At 34.2% G+C, this 14592-nt stretch overlaps 2 long non-coding RNA genes and 1 pseudogene across 2 annotated transcripts; 1 reads left to right on the plus strand and 2 right to left on the minus strand.

Moving 5' to 3' along the window:
- Positions 1 to 107: 107 nt before the first annotated feature.
- Positions 108 to 1703, minus strand: LOC144571811 (uncharacterized). The gene is made up of 3 exons (XR_013517582.1): positions 1563 to 1703; positions 1299 to 1422; positions 108 to 1192 (listed from the first exon to the last, which is right to left on the minus strand). It is a non-coding gene; the product is annotated as an uncharacterized LOC144571811 (long non-coding RNA).
- Positions 1704 to 3356: 1653 nt separating this feature from the next.
- Positions 3357 to 4814, minus strand: LOC144571722 (uncharacterized). Its single transcript, XR_013517562.1, has 2 exons — positions 4554 to 4814; positions 3357 to 3970 (listed from the first exon to the last, which is right to left on the minus strand). It is a non-coding gene; the product is annotated as an uncharacterized LOC144571722 (long non-coding RNA).
- A 3196-nt stretch (positions 4815 to 8010) lies between these two features.
- LOC144571702 (UDP-glycosyltransferase 75C1 pseudogene) lies at positions 8011 to 9685 on the plus strand (annotated as a pseudogene).
- Positions 9686 to 14592: the final 4907 nt, after the last annotated feature.

Raw genomic sequence — 14592 nt, forward strand, 5'->3', positions numbered from 1 at the left:
TTAAAAGGCATATTTTCTAGAACTGGCACATCACTGTATGGCAAATCTTTTTTATATACGCCGAGGATTTCAATCTCTTATACTGGTACATTAGTATGCACCTCTTAGCATTGTGTGTTAAATTATGTTCTAATAAGAGATCTTATATTTCGTTCTACAAAACTTATCAAAGAGAATTATTTGATAAAAAAATAAGTTAAAACATAAAAATAAGTTGAACAATGAAGCCATTCCTAAATACACTTCTACACTACTTGCATAATCAACCATTAAAAGGCATTGACATACATAATCAAGCCATAAAAATAAGTTGAACAAGGCATTGACAATTTGATTAAGGGAAAATTCAAATAGCATCGAATAGGTCATGCTCGGAATCACTCCGCATGCCCACAACTCCAATGTCATGAAGATATGCCTCGTAGTCCTCTTCCCACATCCAGAACCTGCACGAAAATGTCTTCTGCAAAATAAAATAAAACCACATGTCAAATTGTTTCAAAAATTATGAAATCTAAAGAGCCACTTAACTTAAAAGGCTTTATTCATTTGCTCCAAATTAACAATTCCTAATTTGACCAAAATCCTTAAACCATAGGCAAGCAATAACAATTACAACAGAAACAGTAATTGCAAGCTGCTGGTATGAACCAGGTACCACTATTCATATTCTTTTACCTTTCTTTTACCTACTGGTATGAACCAGGTACCACTGGTACGAGTCTTTTATGTGAAGCCTTTACAGTAAGTAAGATGAATTAGCACATCTATTTATAACCAAAGCTAAAAAGGATAGGATAAGAAATGGTTAGGCAAGATTGACAGGTGTTTAGCTTCTCTCCATCAAGTAAGATGAATTAGCCCATCTGTTTATAACCAGACTATCTACATCAAACATGGCCAATACCCGCCCAAGGTAAAAGTGAGATGAATTGACTAATCTAGAATGGCAAGTTCTATTTTAAAAATTACTACTGAATTCCAACAAGTGGAGAGCACAAAAACTTATCCAGACAGCCAATTAATGGAGGCATGCGGTGGCAAATAACCAATTATTGGCTTGATTATGATTAGTATTTTTTAATGACAGCTAGGTTTTTTAATGACATGTGAAAATTGCAAGTTATGGCTTGATTATGATTCTACTGAAATTTGTCTCAGAGCGGGATCATCCATCCACCTCCTTCGTTTCCTGATATATACATCAATTGAACTTCTTTTTAAAATGTACTTCTTTAGGTTTTTCTGTGATCTTACAAGTTATAAGCAAATGAGAAATTCAAAATAGTAAAGTGTACCATGAAAATTCTCAGGATTTAGACCAAGATGCTTGCAAGCTGCATAGGCTAACTTTCCTGCATCTGAAATATTATCCCCTTCTGAGCAGTAGCACAGCAAGCAGGTTACTTTGAGTCCCTTCGCCTGCCCAAACCAGATAAATTTCAAGTCAGAATAAATGAGGTGTTTGAGTTGCAGGACTAATGTTCCACGCAGAGCTTCTGTATATTTTCTGTTCAACTGAGATCAGTTACTCAAATGAGGCCCCAATTATTGGTCTTTACCAGTTTTGAAGCGAGGAAAGCGTGCCCCAATTGTTGAACTGAGATCACGTTTTTGAGGCGGAAGTGCCTTCCGAGATTTTGGAGATTGAGGCGGAAATGGCGCTGACAGTTAGAAGTGACGATTAGGGTTCGCGATGAAGGTTTGAGAGAGACGGCTTCTGTATATTTTCTGAGAAGGGTATATTAGTCATTATTTAATTTTCATTTTTTTTTAACAAGGCTAATACAGTATAAATGGCATTTTCACAATTTAAGAGGTTTTATAGTGGTATTTTTATAATTTTGAAGTTTGTAGTGGCAATCTCACAATTTCAAGATTTTGGAGTGGCAATCTCACAATTTTCTCTTTTTTTATGGGAAGTTATTTCCTTTATCAATTATTTTCTTTGTTGACTTTATATTAATTGAGATAGATAATGAAGAAAAAGTAAAGAGCAAAAAATAGATATTTGATGAAATTTTTTTTTCTCACAACTCAATAATATAAAAGCTTAGCTGAAAATAACATTCTCCTTAAAAAATTCCGCTGGGCCATGCAATTATCCTTACTGACCGTTCATTACTAAAAATAAAAATTTCGTGTCCAGACCGTTTATTACTAATTTATTATAAGGGGATATAGATTCGGGTGGTAACTCCCCATCTCTTTGAAAATCCTTGGATCCCTACTTTTCTTTAGAGAAAAAACAAATTTTGCTTCTCTCTTCTGTCTCTATTCTATCTCTCATTCTCTCGTATTTCTCTCTAAAAGAAGGATTATGTTTTTATATTATTTTAGGGGATTTAGATTCTCTTATTGAGAGAACGTAACATTCCACCAGATTTCATGAAATATCATGATATTTTTTGTAATCTTCGGACGACAACTTTTTCATTGGTATAATGACAACAAAAAAATCATTACAAGTTAAAATATTAGAAAAAAAGAAAAAAAAAGTTAGGACCAATGATTTTTTTTTCCCATGGAGTTTCTCTCTTTTACGTTATTAAATAAATAAGACAAAAGATATTAGTATTAACTATTAAGTACTAGTCAAGTGCCCGTGCGTTGCAACGGAGATTGAAATATTGTGAACAATCTAGGCATTAGAGTACACCGGAATAATTCAAAATTTCATAAATTTACTTGTTTCATAGTATAACACCGGGACAACATTACAGTTTGGCATTACTGTGGGGTCAAAGAATTGAAAATGATAAGATAATGTAAGTAACAAAATTAAACATAATTAAATGATATAATATTATGACAAAACTGCCAGCATAAATTCTTTCATAATAGACGGATGGTTACATAGCTTAGACTAATAAAACAAAATAACAAAACACCAATGACAAATGTTGTCATTTAAACCTCCAAAAAAATAAATTGAAACAGAACATTGATAAAAAACAGTAGCACTTCATATTATCTAAAACATCTTATACTAAGAAAAAAAATCACCATCCCTTAAACCTGCCATCCAACCCCACTAATTGTTTCTCTTTCTTCTCTTGTCAGGGTAGTATATGTACCAACTAAAACACACAACCCACCTTAGACTCAAATCTTATTACAAAGCAAGTAAAATCACATTCATCGTATGAAAAGCAAGTTCAGGCAATGACTGGTACTGTACCAAATTTTACATTCATCACACCTAAAAGCAAATTCATAATCTTCCTTTTTTAAAAATTTTACAAAAAGAAAGAATTGTTGAAAATCATATGTGAATGAGTTGTCATTTGTTATGGTACTGTTCCTGGTACGACATGCAAGTTTGCCTCATTTTTTAGAAATTTAAGGCTCAAATGTTGATAACAGCAAATTTTACAAATTAGACCTTGAAAACATTCACAATTGCAAACATCATTTTCCATACAAATTGGTCAAATATATTGTTTGCTCGGTTCTTACCCTTCTTGCCTCTAATTGCACAAGTTCATCTGACTACATGGTCCATACTACATATTCAGTAAAAAATAAAAGAAAAACAAGGTAGTGAATTCACAGCTATGCAATAGCTATATACAACTATGAAAAAAAAAAGATAGTTGAAGTGGGGTCTCGAGTTAATTTCTGACATATTTGCTGATATCAACCCACAACCTATTGCAGCTGCTTTTTAGAACAAGTTCATAAATGTATCATTATTGTGAGATGTGCCTAGACAAAAGAGATTACAAAATACAAAGGGTTCACAAGGCTTGTGTACTCATTTAGTTCTAATTTCATAAGCATACTGCCAAGCCATCACCGAATTACCAAATCAGCCCCTCCAATTAATCAAAGTAAGAATGGAGCAGTGCCACTTACCTGATTGTGCTAAAATTGAAACCAGGGAAAGAGAGCTTAGAAGACTTGAGAAGAGACGGGCAATTAGGATGTCAATGAAGAGAGCACCTCGGTGCAAAAATTACTTGATGACCTAAATTCCAAAATATACAATTTGCTTCAAAAAATAACTAATGTTTGCATTCAACTATTATCTTAGTATAAGACACTAAGTTCATTTTAACAAACAACTTGCTTATTTTGAATAATAAAAATAATATAATATGAGCTTGTAAGAGCCAAAGATGAAATAATCAGAGGTCGAATCTCATTTTCTACACACTATAGCTGGCTCTAATTATCGTACAACCTAGTTCAACATAAAAATGGAAATTGAACCAGTAATAACATTCTAAATTTCTGCTCATCTCTCTAATTCAGACATCAAAATCCAATACAAAAATGATCAATTTCAATCAAAATAATGAACTGCGTTATAGGTTTGAGATGTCGTTACCATCTAAGTTGATATAGGCAGACACAAAATATGAAGTAAAGACAAATTTGCAAGTGATTGGTACAGAATTAAATTTATTATTGCAACTATTATATTTCTCATTAAAACTAACTAACAGTAAAAACACATGAATTAAATTTGTTCCTCATTAAAGCTCAGAACAGAATGATCTAATTAAAAATATTTAACAAGGCAAAAAAAAGAGTGAGTTATATTAAACCTCCGCCATTGAATTTCATGGCCGATTTGAGACCTACGACAACTGATGCATCTCCCTTCTCCATGGCCTATCAAGAAGCTCAAACGCCGTGTTATAGTTGGTCACATACGTTTGATGGTGCTTCTGGTGGTGGAGCCTCATGATCTCGCCAGTGATCACCAGCTCCAGCGCGTCGTACGGGAGCAGTAGCAGCATCGCCGTTGTCAGGCGCACGCCGATCGAGCTAGGATTAGTGTTTTTCTTGGAGGAGATAACGAAGAGAGAAAAGAGGGAGGGGATCATTGGAACCGAAGAGAGGAAAGCAAAAGGAAAGACGCGTTTTCAGTGCATCGGGAAAGGAAAAAGGTGAAAAATAGAGAGAAACTTTTGATGTAGTTTAGTATGTGGCGAGTTGCTTTATAATTAATTTCAGACTTATATACAAACGGATGCATAAAATGCATATACAATATCTTATATTTAATACCATAGTTTACAACCGTTGGATTTGCTGAATGGAAGGCTCAGATTGCTTCTGGACAGATACACCATTCAGTCCCCTTTAATTCAACGTGCTATTATAGGAGTTCTGATATAGAGTATGACTAAATTGCTACCGGTAGCACTTCGATCTAAGTGCTTACGGGGTCATATCTTAGTATTTGATGTTCAAACAACAAATTCAAACTGTTAGATGTTCAATCTATATTAAAATGTGCTTGGAGACCAAATTTTATATTTTTTTGGAATTTGTTTACTATTTATTAAGATGGTTTAAAAATCGCTGTTTTTATTAAAATTCTGTACCATTAAAAAACAGCGATTTCAAACCATCTTAATAAATAGTAAAAAAATTTCAAAAAATGTAAAATTTGGTCTCCAAGCACATTTTAATATAGATTGAACATCTAACGGATTGAATTTGTTGTTTGAACATCAAATACGAAGATATGACCCCGTAAACATTTAGATCGAAGTGCTACTGGTAGCAATTTAGCCATACTCTAAGTATATATTTCATAATTGAACAATATAAACAAATTCTTATGTGACAATACTCATTATAAATACAAGAAAATATATTTTATTGTTAAAGTAGTAATGATTGATTTACCTTTGTAAGTTCTATTATTTTGACAACCTGAATTTATTTTCGAAAATTTTAATTTATTCGAACCATTTTTTGAATTTTATTTAATTTATTTAATTTTGATCGTCCCAATGTTGTTAAACACTTTTATTCTCGCCAATAAAATAAATTATCATAATTAAATTGAAGGATTCCACGTCCGAAAAAATATATCTTATGTAATCGATCATACGAGGACAAACACGTCCTAATAATCTGCATTTTTGTTTTACTATTTTGAGAAATATTGGGGTTGTTGGAAAACTAGATAGTCCGAGTCTAGATGTGCATAAAAAACTCGTAACTCGTGATTCAATTGAGTTCGATTTGAAAAAAAAATAGTTCGAAATGAATCAAACTAGCTTGATTCTGAAACGAATAAAATTCAATTTAGTTCAAAATTGGTTTGAATTGAACTCGAACTGAGTCTGTCTCGGTTCGAAACTCTTCTTTTTAGTTCTAAACTCTGCTTCAATTTCGACTAAGGGTGCTGTAAATTCGCTCCGTCTGCCGTAGTATCTAATATTACTATATATGAATAAGTATATGTTGCTGTGGTTGTGGCCGATGATAATAATGGTGATGTGTTTTCTTCTTCCTCCTTCCCTCCTCTCCTTCTGCCTCTTTCCACTATTGTGGCCTCCTATGAGGTGACTGTCCTGGTCCGATCAACTCAGCTTCCAGTCTGGTTTGATTTAGTGCCTCCTCAGTTGAGTGGTGACGGTCCTGGCCCGGTTGATTCTGTTCCCTGTCCGATTTGATTCAGTGCCTCATTGGCTGAATGGGTGATTGTTCTGGTCTGGTCTGATTCAGTGCCTCTCAGGTGCGTATTCTTCTAGGCGGTGTTGACATGATGTAGTCACACTCACTCTACTGTTACGTTTGCATATCACAAGAAGGGAATGAACAGGCCCATTAACTTGCTAATATGACACGAACTGAATATTTTGTAACACTGGTTTTATTTTTCCTCTTCTCTTTAATTTTTAATAGAGAAATTTTACAAATAGTTCAGTATATATGATACTATCTTTATGTAATAAGAATACCTACGTTAGAATAAGCTTGTAATTTACTCTGATGTTAAATGAAATCGGCGCTTATTAAAAAAAAAAAAATCCGTTGTTCTTACTATTCAATATGTATTTTATATTTTACATTGATTGCTTTGTCATTCAGTTTGTTAGCTTTTATTATTTATATGGGTTATATTGTTTTTTTATTCATGTTAGATGATTTATTATTGACATTGTTTGGTTATTTATATTGATTGTGTTGGTGTTAAGAAAATATTTGACCGATCAATCAAACTGGTGCGTGCTGGTGGAACTAGAATATTGAGATAAGGGGAGCTAGAAAATAAAAGATAGTGTAATTTTATTTTATAAAAGAGTTAAAAGTATTATTATATGTAAAAATTAAAGAACAAAATTACAAATTTTTAATGCATGGAGGTAGCTTAACCTCCTTTTGAGTCTATTACCTTCCGCCTCTGAGTGCATGTATATTTTTATGCAATGACCAACATGAAAATAAAAACATCAGCAATGACCAAATAAATTATAATCCGTAAATTTTTATGCATTTTTTATGAATTGAATAAAAAACGTAACAAAAAATTTCAAATAGTTATGTGTAGTAGATAAAGAAGGAAATACGTGACACATCGTGACATGATGTGATGTGATCAACTTTTTTTTTTCACGTGACGTGATCAATATGGGGATAGATAATCACGTCACGTGAATAGTTACGTCACGTGTAGTCACGCCGTTTATAAATATTCATTAGATTAAATTAGAGAAAATAAAAATCATTACTACATGAGTACCGGTATTATTTAAATTAGTCACGTCAAACTTTTTTTTATATTTTAATTTAAATTGTTGAAAATACGGAAAAATATGTAAAAAATATGAAAAATTATAAAATAAGTAAATAATATTGTAATTTTTTTTTTGAAAAAATTGTTGGACATTTAACATTACTTTAAAAATTCAAATTATAAATATTCATTAGATTAAATTAGAGAAAATAAAAACCTTTACTACATGAGTTCCGGTATTACCTAAATATTCCATGCTAAAAGAAAAACCTAAATATTCGCTCGAATGCAGTCGCATCATGTGAATGGTCACGTCACGTAACACGCGAGTTACGCGTGACATGAGTGATTACGCACTGACTAATGTTCTTCAATAGCAGCGTGACATGAGTGATTACGCACTGACTAATGTTCTTCAATAGCAGCAGCCTGCTAGCCGTACCCAAAATGTTAATGACAGCTCTCACTCTATATATACTCTCACCATGCATTTATAATCCCCAGTTCCCCACACCACAAGACAGAAAGAAAGAAAGAAAAGCACACACGTTTCCTTATTATCTTGATCTTCTACCCACATATATCTAAGACCTATCCAAGTTACCGACGTACCGTATCTACATGGCAATGGCATCAACAATGGAGCTAAAAAATCAGCACTTCCTATTTGTCATAATGCACGGGCAAGGTCACATCAACCCTGGCCGGAGCTTTGCCAAGCGCCTAGCCAGAGCTACTGGTGCTCGAATCACATTCTCCACTGCCGTCTCTAACCACCGACTCATGTTCCCCTCCCTTACTAGTCCTGATGAGGAAATTACCGACGGACCAATAACCTACATACCGTACTCCGATGGATACGACGACGGAGTAAAGTGGTTCATAAATGACCCGATCGACTATCACGAGAAGCTCAATCGAGTTGGCCATGTAACTTTTTCTTCCATCTTGGACAATCTAGCTGCACGTGGTCGTCCTGTTACCCGTATCATTTACAGTATGCAGATGCACTGGGCTAAAGATCTTGCGCTTGAGCGGGGCATACCAACGGCCTTTTACTGGGTCCAACCGGCTGGTATGTTAGTCTTATACTACCATTATCGCAGTGGGTACCGCGACTTGATCACCGCCCATGCAGATGACCCGTTGTTTGTGGTTAACCTCCCACATTTACCCCAAATGAGGATTAAGGACCTTCCGACCTTCTTTACGAACTCCACAGATAAAACTATGAAGGCAATTTTGGAGACACTTTTACTGACGGTTGAATCCTCATTGAAACCCGGAAAAGATGGCTCAAAACCGATGATTCTTATAAATACTTTCGATGATCTAGAATCCGAGGCTCTCAAGTGCATAGAGGAGGCAGAGGTTTTGCCAATAGGGCCAGATATACCATTGCTTGTACCTGACAGGAATGAGATCAACAAGTCTGCAAGTCGTGATCTGTTCAGAGCAGATGAGAAGGGCTACATGGACTGGCTCGATACAAAACCAGAGAACTCAGTTGTTTATGTGTCTTTTGGTAGCATTGCGACTATGAGCAAGGAGCAAATAGAGGAGATGCAACATGGGCTCAAAGACAGTGGCCGGCTGTACTTTTTAGTACTCAGAAAGAACAACCGCATAACAGGGGTAAAATTGGAAGATGGAGAGAATAGCATGGTGGTGGAATGGTGCAACCAAGTACAGGTACTGTCTCATCCATCGATCGGCTGCTTTGTGACACACTGTGGCTGGAACTCAACACTAGAAAGTTTGGCATGTGGTGTACCTATGGTAGCTGTGCCACAGTTGTCGGACCAAGTTACCAATGCAAGGATGGTGGTGGAGTGGTCAGCCGGCGTTCGAGGCGAGATAAACAAAGAAGGTGTTCTAGAAGCAGAGGAACTGAAAAGTTGTTTGGATAAGGTCATGGGGAATGGAGAAAGGGCTCTTGAGATCAGAAAGAGTTGTAACATGTGGAGGGAGAAGGCGCGAATGGCCGTCAGTGATGGCGGGTCGTCTCATCGCAACTTTAAGTATTTCTTGGATAAAATTGTCTCCTTGTCAGATGCTAATAATTAAGGAAATCTTTTCTGCTATTCATATGAAAGGATGCATAGTTTTAAGATAAAGCAGTTATTACTCATTTATATGAATAATCTGCCTATATACTTGTAATAAACAAAAAGAGGAATTCGATGAATATCAGCATATACAGTTAATACATATTGATTATTATGAATAATCTGCCTATATACTTGTAATAAACAAAAAGAGGAATTCGATTAATATCAGCATATACAGTTAGTACATATTGATTATTAGTAGGTATTGTGTCTTTTACAGAAATCCACTTTATTTGGAAACTAACTCCATGTGATATTTTTGACATTTGATAGAAAAAAAGCAACGGATACAGTACAAACGAAGAGACAGTTAAAATTTTCCTATTTCTTTTCATCATACGAGTCAGTAGATCTCATGGCCTTTTTTTAGGCCATTCAATTAGTGAATTTTTGCATAAAATGATCAAACGGATCACTCAATTAAACGACGATGCCACAAGTCAGCACCACATGATCCCTTTTTTGCTTATTTGGCCTAACTGAATTATTAACGAACTCCTTTGCATCCTCTCCATTTATAATTCATTTATCTTCGTCTCCATTTTCAACTTCCTGGTTCTATTCTGCAGTGATTGTCTTGTTCAACGGTCGCGGTCATCATTTTGAATAGCGGGGTCCGACTGCAGTCTGCAGTGTTCTGTTTTTAAATTTATCGCTGCCCGAACCATTACCCTTGCTAGTTGCTACCCTTCGCCTCTTCGCTCTCGTCTTGTATTTTGACCAGTGAAAATTATACTTGATAATTAAATCCCAAATTGCTTTCCGCACCTGACATATATGAAAATTTTAAAATAAATCTTGATCATATAGTTGCTGCCGAACCCTTCTGGTTACCGTGCTTGCATGTAAAACTGCCCTTTTGTCATTGTATTGAGGGAGATCCCATCCCATCTGATTGAGATCCGTTTCGAATTTAGGGCTGTCAATGATACCCTTTTAACTGTTTTATCATATTTGTTAAGTGGATATAAGTAAGGGTTTTTTTTTAACTTATCGAGTATGGATATGGATAAGGATTTTTTTCATTACCTGAACAGATATGGAGGCGGATAAAAACTATTTCGTACCCGTTACTCTATAGGTAGTTATACAAAATAAAATTATATGATAATGTTTGAGCAATAATTAATTATTGTGAAATTTATTTTTGTGATATTTCATTAATATTTGAGCAATAATTAGTGATATACTTTTGTTATTTAGTGTATATTTTTTGCTATAAGAAAAATGTTAAACATAATGCTTTTATTAACATGATTTTTTAGTTAAATAATTGAATTTGTCTGAAGACATATTTGTATTTTTAAATTTTCTTGCTTTATAAAAAAAAATAATTTAGTTGGAATTGATTGCATATTTTTTTTTATTAGTAATGTGATTGTATATTTGTTAAATGATGAGTTTTGATATGTTATATGTAAAACATAATAAAATTAATTATTATATTTTTTTGAGATGATAATTAATTATTATATTACTATTATCGTTCGTTATCCAGCCGATACTATTTCGTTATCCGATAATTTTAACGGGTAAGAGTACAATAAGGTAAAGTCAATTCTTAATAGATAATAATATAATATATGTAAAATAAATTTCTTAGTAGGTATGAGTATGAAAATGCTTCTATCCTATTTGTATGGTATCCATTGACACCCCTAAACTCGATGTGCAAGTTGGTTGGCTTAATTAAAGAAAGGAATCTGGAAGGAATCTTAGAATTTTTTTTAATTTAGGACACATGCAAATCTGTGATTATTTACGCTCAAGACCAAGAAATCTGCATACAAAGTCAATACTAGTTATAATGAGCAGCAACATATAACTCTATATCATATCGCATGCCCCCTGAAAATCTCTAGCATCTTGCCATAGTAGTCAAAATTAAAGCCAAGAACATGTAATGTACTATGTATACAGTCAGAGATTCATCCAAGTGGCCGTTGACAATTATTGTTCTTAAGTATTTAATGCCCAACCAAACCTCTGCCAGTTTTAATTATCCAGGGTGGTACCTTCATCCGTCTCTTACTCTTCATTGAAAATCCTTGGATCTGCAGTGTGCATCTTGAGAGAGACTAATATACTAATATTCCATGACCAAACATTCTAAAACTGAAGCCTCTTCCTAATCGTCGTCACTAGCAAACCAGATTGGTATCGCCACTTCCTAATCGCCGTTATCCCAAAGATACCTAGAGGGGGGGTGTTTGAATAGGTCTTTTTAAACTTTTTAATTTAAATAAAATTATCTAGTGTGTCTATAAGTTATTCTCGACGGAAATTAGAATAATTTGAATCTAAACTAAAATATAAAATAATTAAAGTAAATAGTACAGTTTAGAGACACTTGACACGAGAGATGTTACGGAGTTCGGCACTAACGCCTACGTCTCCGGGACTTCGCGACTTTCTTGATAGCACGTCTTTCTTTACCTAATGAGAAAAAAGTACAAAGTGGAACCGGTGAGTCTTTACAAAGCTTGAGAAGTCACACGACTCGAGCACAGAAATGGCACAAGAGCACTAAAGACTCTAATACAATAAAAGTGAGCACTTAAAGTTCTAGGATTTGTATGAATAAAAGATCTCTTACAAATCACTCAAATTCTTATAATAGATTGACTTCCCACTATCGCCACTTCCTAATCGTCGTCATACCAGCACAAAGCCTCATAAATCCAGCATATATGCTACTTGGCGTACCGCCTGCTTTCCATAATCCCATCATGCCATGTCCACTGCCATCTCAGCAACACTGCTGAATGTTTCTTTCCCTCTCGATTCTTGATCAAGAAATCAATGCCCGCCGAGTGTCCTTTATCACTTACTCTGATGGGTTTGATGCAGGTTGCGATCCTTCCATTCATGAAAACGCAGACAGGATGAGAAAAGAGTTAACGATTAGTCCCAAGTTACTATCAGCTATAACTGATCGCCTAGCAGAACGTGGCCAGCATGTTACTTGCATAATCCGAACACCATTCCTTCCATGTGTAGTTGATGTGGCATTGGCATACGGTGTCCCTTCCATCCTTTATTGGGTCAGCCAGCCACGGCCTTCTCAATCTAGTGATCTACTATCAGTACTTCAACAATTATGATTCGATCATTGTGCTAAGAGAATTAGGGGTCCTTAAAGTTCAGTCGGTTCAGCATATTTTGTGCTCAATACATGTTTATCACCAGAGAGTACTAGTACATTGGAATAACGATGTTTCTGAGCTGATATTATAGATTATTTGTAAAAACTAAAAATACAATATTCCTAATGAAGTGCTTGGTCCGATTTTTGCTTTTTACCATCTTCAAAAACAAAAAATCAATTAATTTATTATATTTATTTATTTGGGTCCTAATATTTTATTTATTTTTAATATATGCATATTAATCTTTTTTTAATATATGCAAAATAATTTTTTTTATTTGAGACCCCTTTGAATCTTGGGGTCCGGGGCGATCGCCTTGGCTACCCAGTATTAGGGTCGGCCCTGTTTGCAAAGTACATAAACCTATCTCAAACCTGGTGTGTTTAATATATTTATTTATTTATTATTTTATTAAATTATTTAAGTTATTAATTTATTTGATAATTATTTATCATTCACTTTCGTTATATGTTCTCTTAACTAGTAAGAAAATAATAGAATATAAATAATATTAATACTAAGGGATATAGTTAGAATATAATTAAAACTGTATGAAAATATCTCTCCATCCAAGTATCCAACTTGTATCCATTGATATTCTACTCTTCTAATTATACGGGTTCAAGAGAAGATCGCGGTAATTTGTAAACCATTCGACTGTCACATGCGTGGTGATTTTTTTTTAACTAATATTTTGAGATCAAACTATCTAACTGTTTCATATACAATAAAAAAAAAAAATCTATTTTTTCATCTAAATTTTAAACATGCACTTTTTTTACGCAGAAAATATTGCTTTGCCCCTGCCGGACCAAAGCCGTTGGTACGCAAAACATAAATAGAATATGCAGGCCCGGCCCTGGCCCAGGGCAGCCAGGGCGATGGCCCCAGGCCCCAAAATCCAAGGGGCCCAAAAAATGTATATAAAGGTCCAAAATAGTATAACATCTCAAAATTCAACGAGGCCCCAAAAAATATTAGTTGTATATAAGGGCCCAAAATAGTGTAACATGGCATATTAATTATCTGATAGCTAGTAGCCTAGAAGCCATAATTGTCATGCACTGCGTCAGGCGCGTGAATGACCTTGCTCTCTCTCAACACATACAAACAAATATAAGGGCAAAATACTGCACATGCAAACAAAAGATGTAGTCATGTGTCCATTTGAGACAAATTAGAAAAATGGAAATCAACTTGGAGCCTCCGCACACAAAAGACTACACATACACATGCACGGAATAATCCGTGATAAGAATAATGAACTCTTTTATTCTTGCTTGATGAAAATCACCAAGTTTTTTTTGCTAAAAAAATCTTCATAAATAAGCTTGTGAAGATATTTTATTCCCACAACGAAATAGATTCAAAGAATTGAAATCAGTACAATATATACATAAGAAACTTTGGTTATCGTTCTCCTCAAAAAAAAAAAAACTTTGGTTTGTATACTTTGGTTATCCATCGTTGTGATGTTGATTTGTATACTTGGCATTTATCGTTTATGATATTGATTTGCTCTCACTTGGCCAAATAATTTGCAATAATTATTATTTAATTTTTTATATCATATTAACAATGTTATGTAAAATTTTAGTATATCCTGCATATGATCTTGAACAACAGAAGCAATAAAGTTTGTTTGACTTGATTTACTAGAAATAAGTAGTTATGTAGCCATAGCCTCTATGATAGATTATATGCAACCCCCTCATTAAATAATTTCTATATATAAAAAAGTTGTATCTGAATTATGAAGAAATATATGTTGCAACTTGCAACGTTTTAGTATGATGGCACAATATTATTGAAAAAGCGCTTTTATTTTTCATATTTTGTATGTTAA

Source organism: Carex rostrata, chromosome 19 (genome assembly GCF_964058835.1).
Source record: "Carex rostrata chromosome 19, lpCarRost1.2, whole genome shotgun sequence".
NCBI lineage: Eukaryota > Viridiplantae > Streptophyta > Magnoliopsida > Poales > Cyperaceae > Carex > Carex rostrata.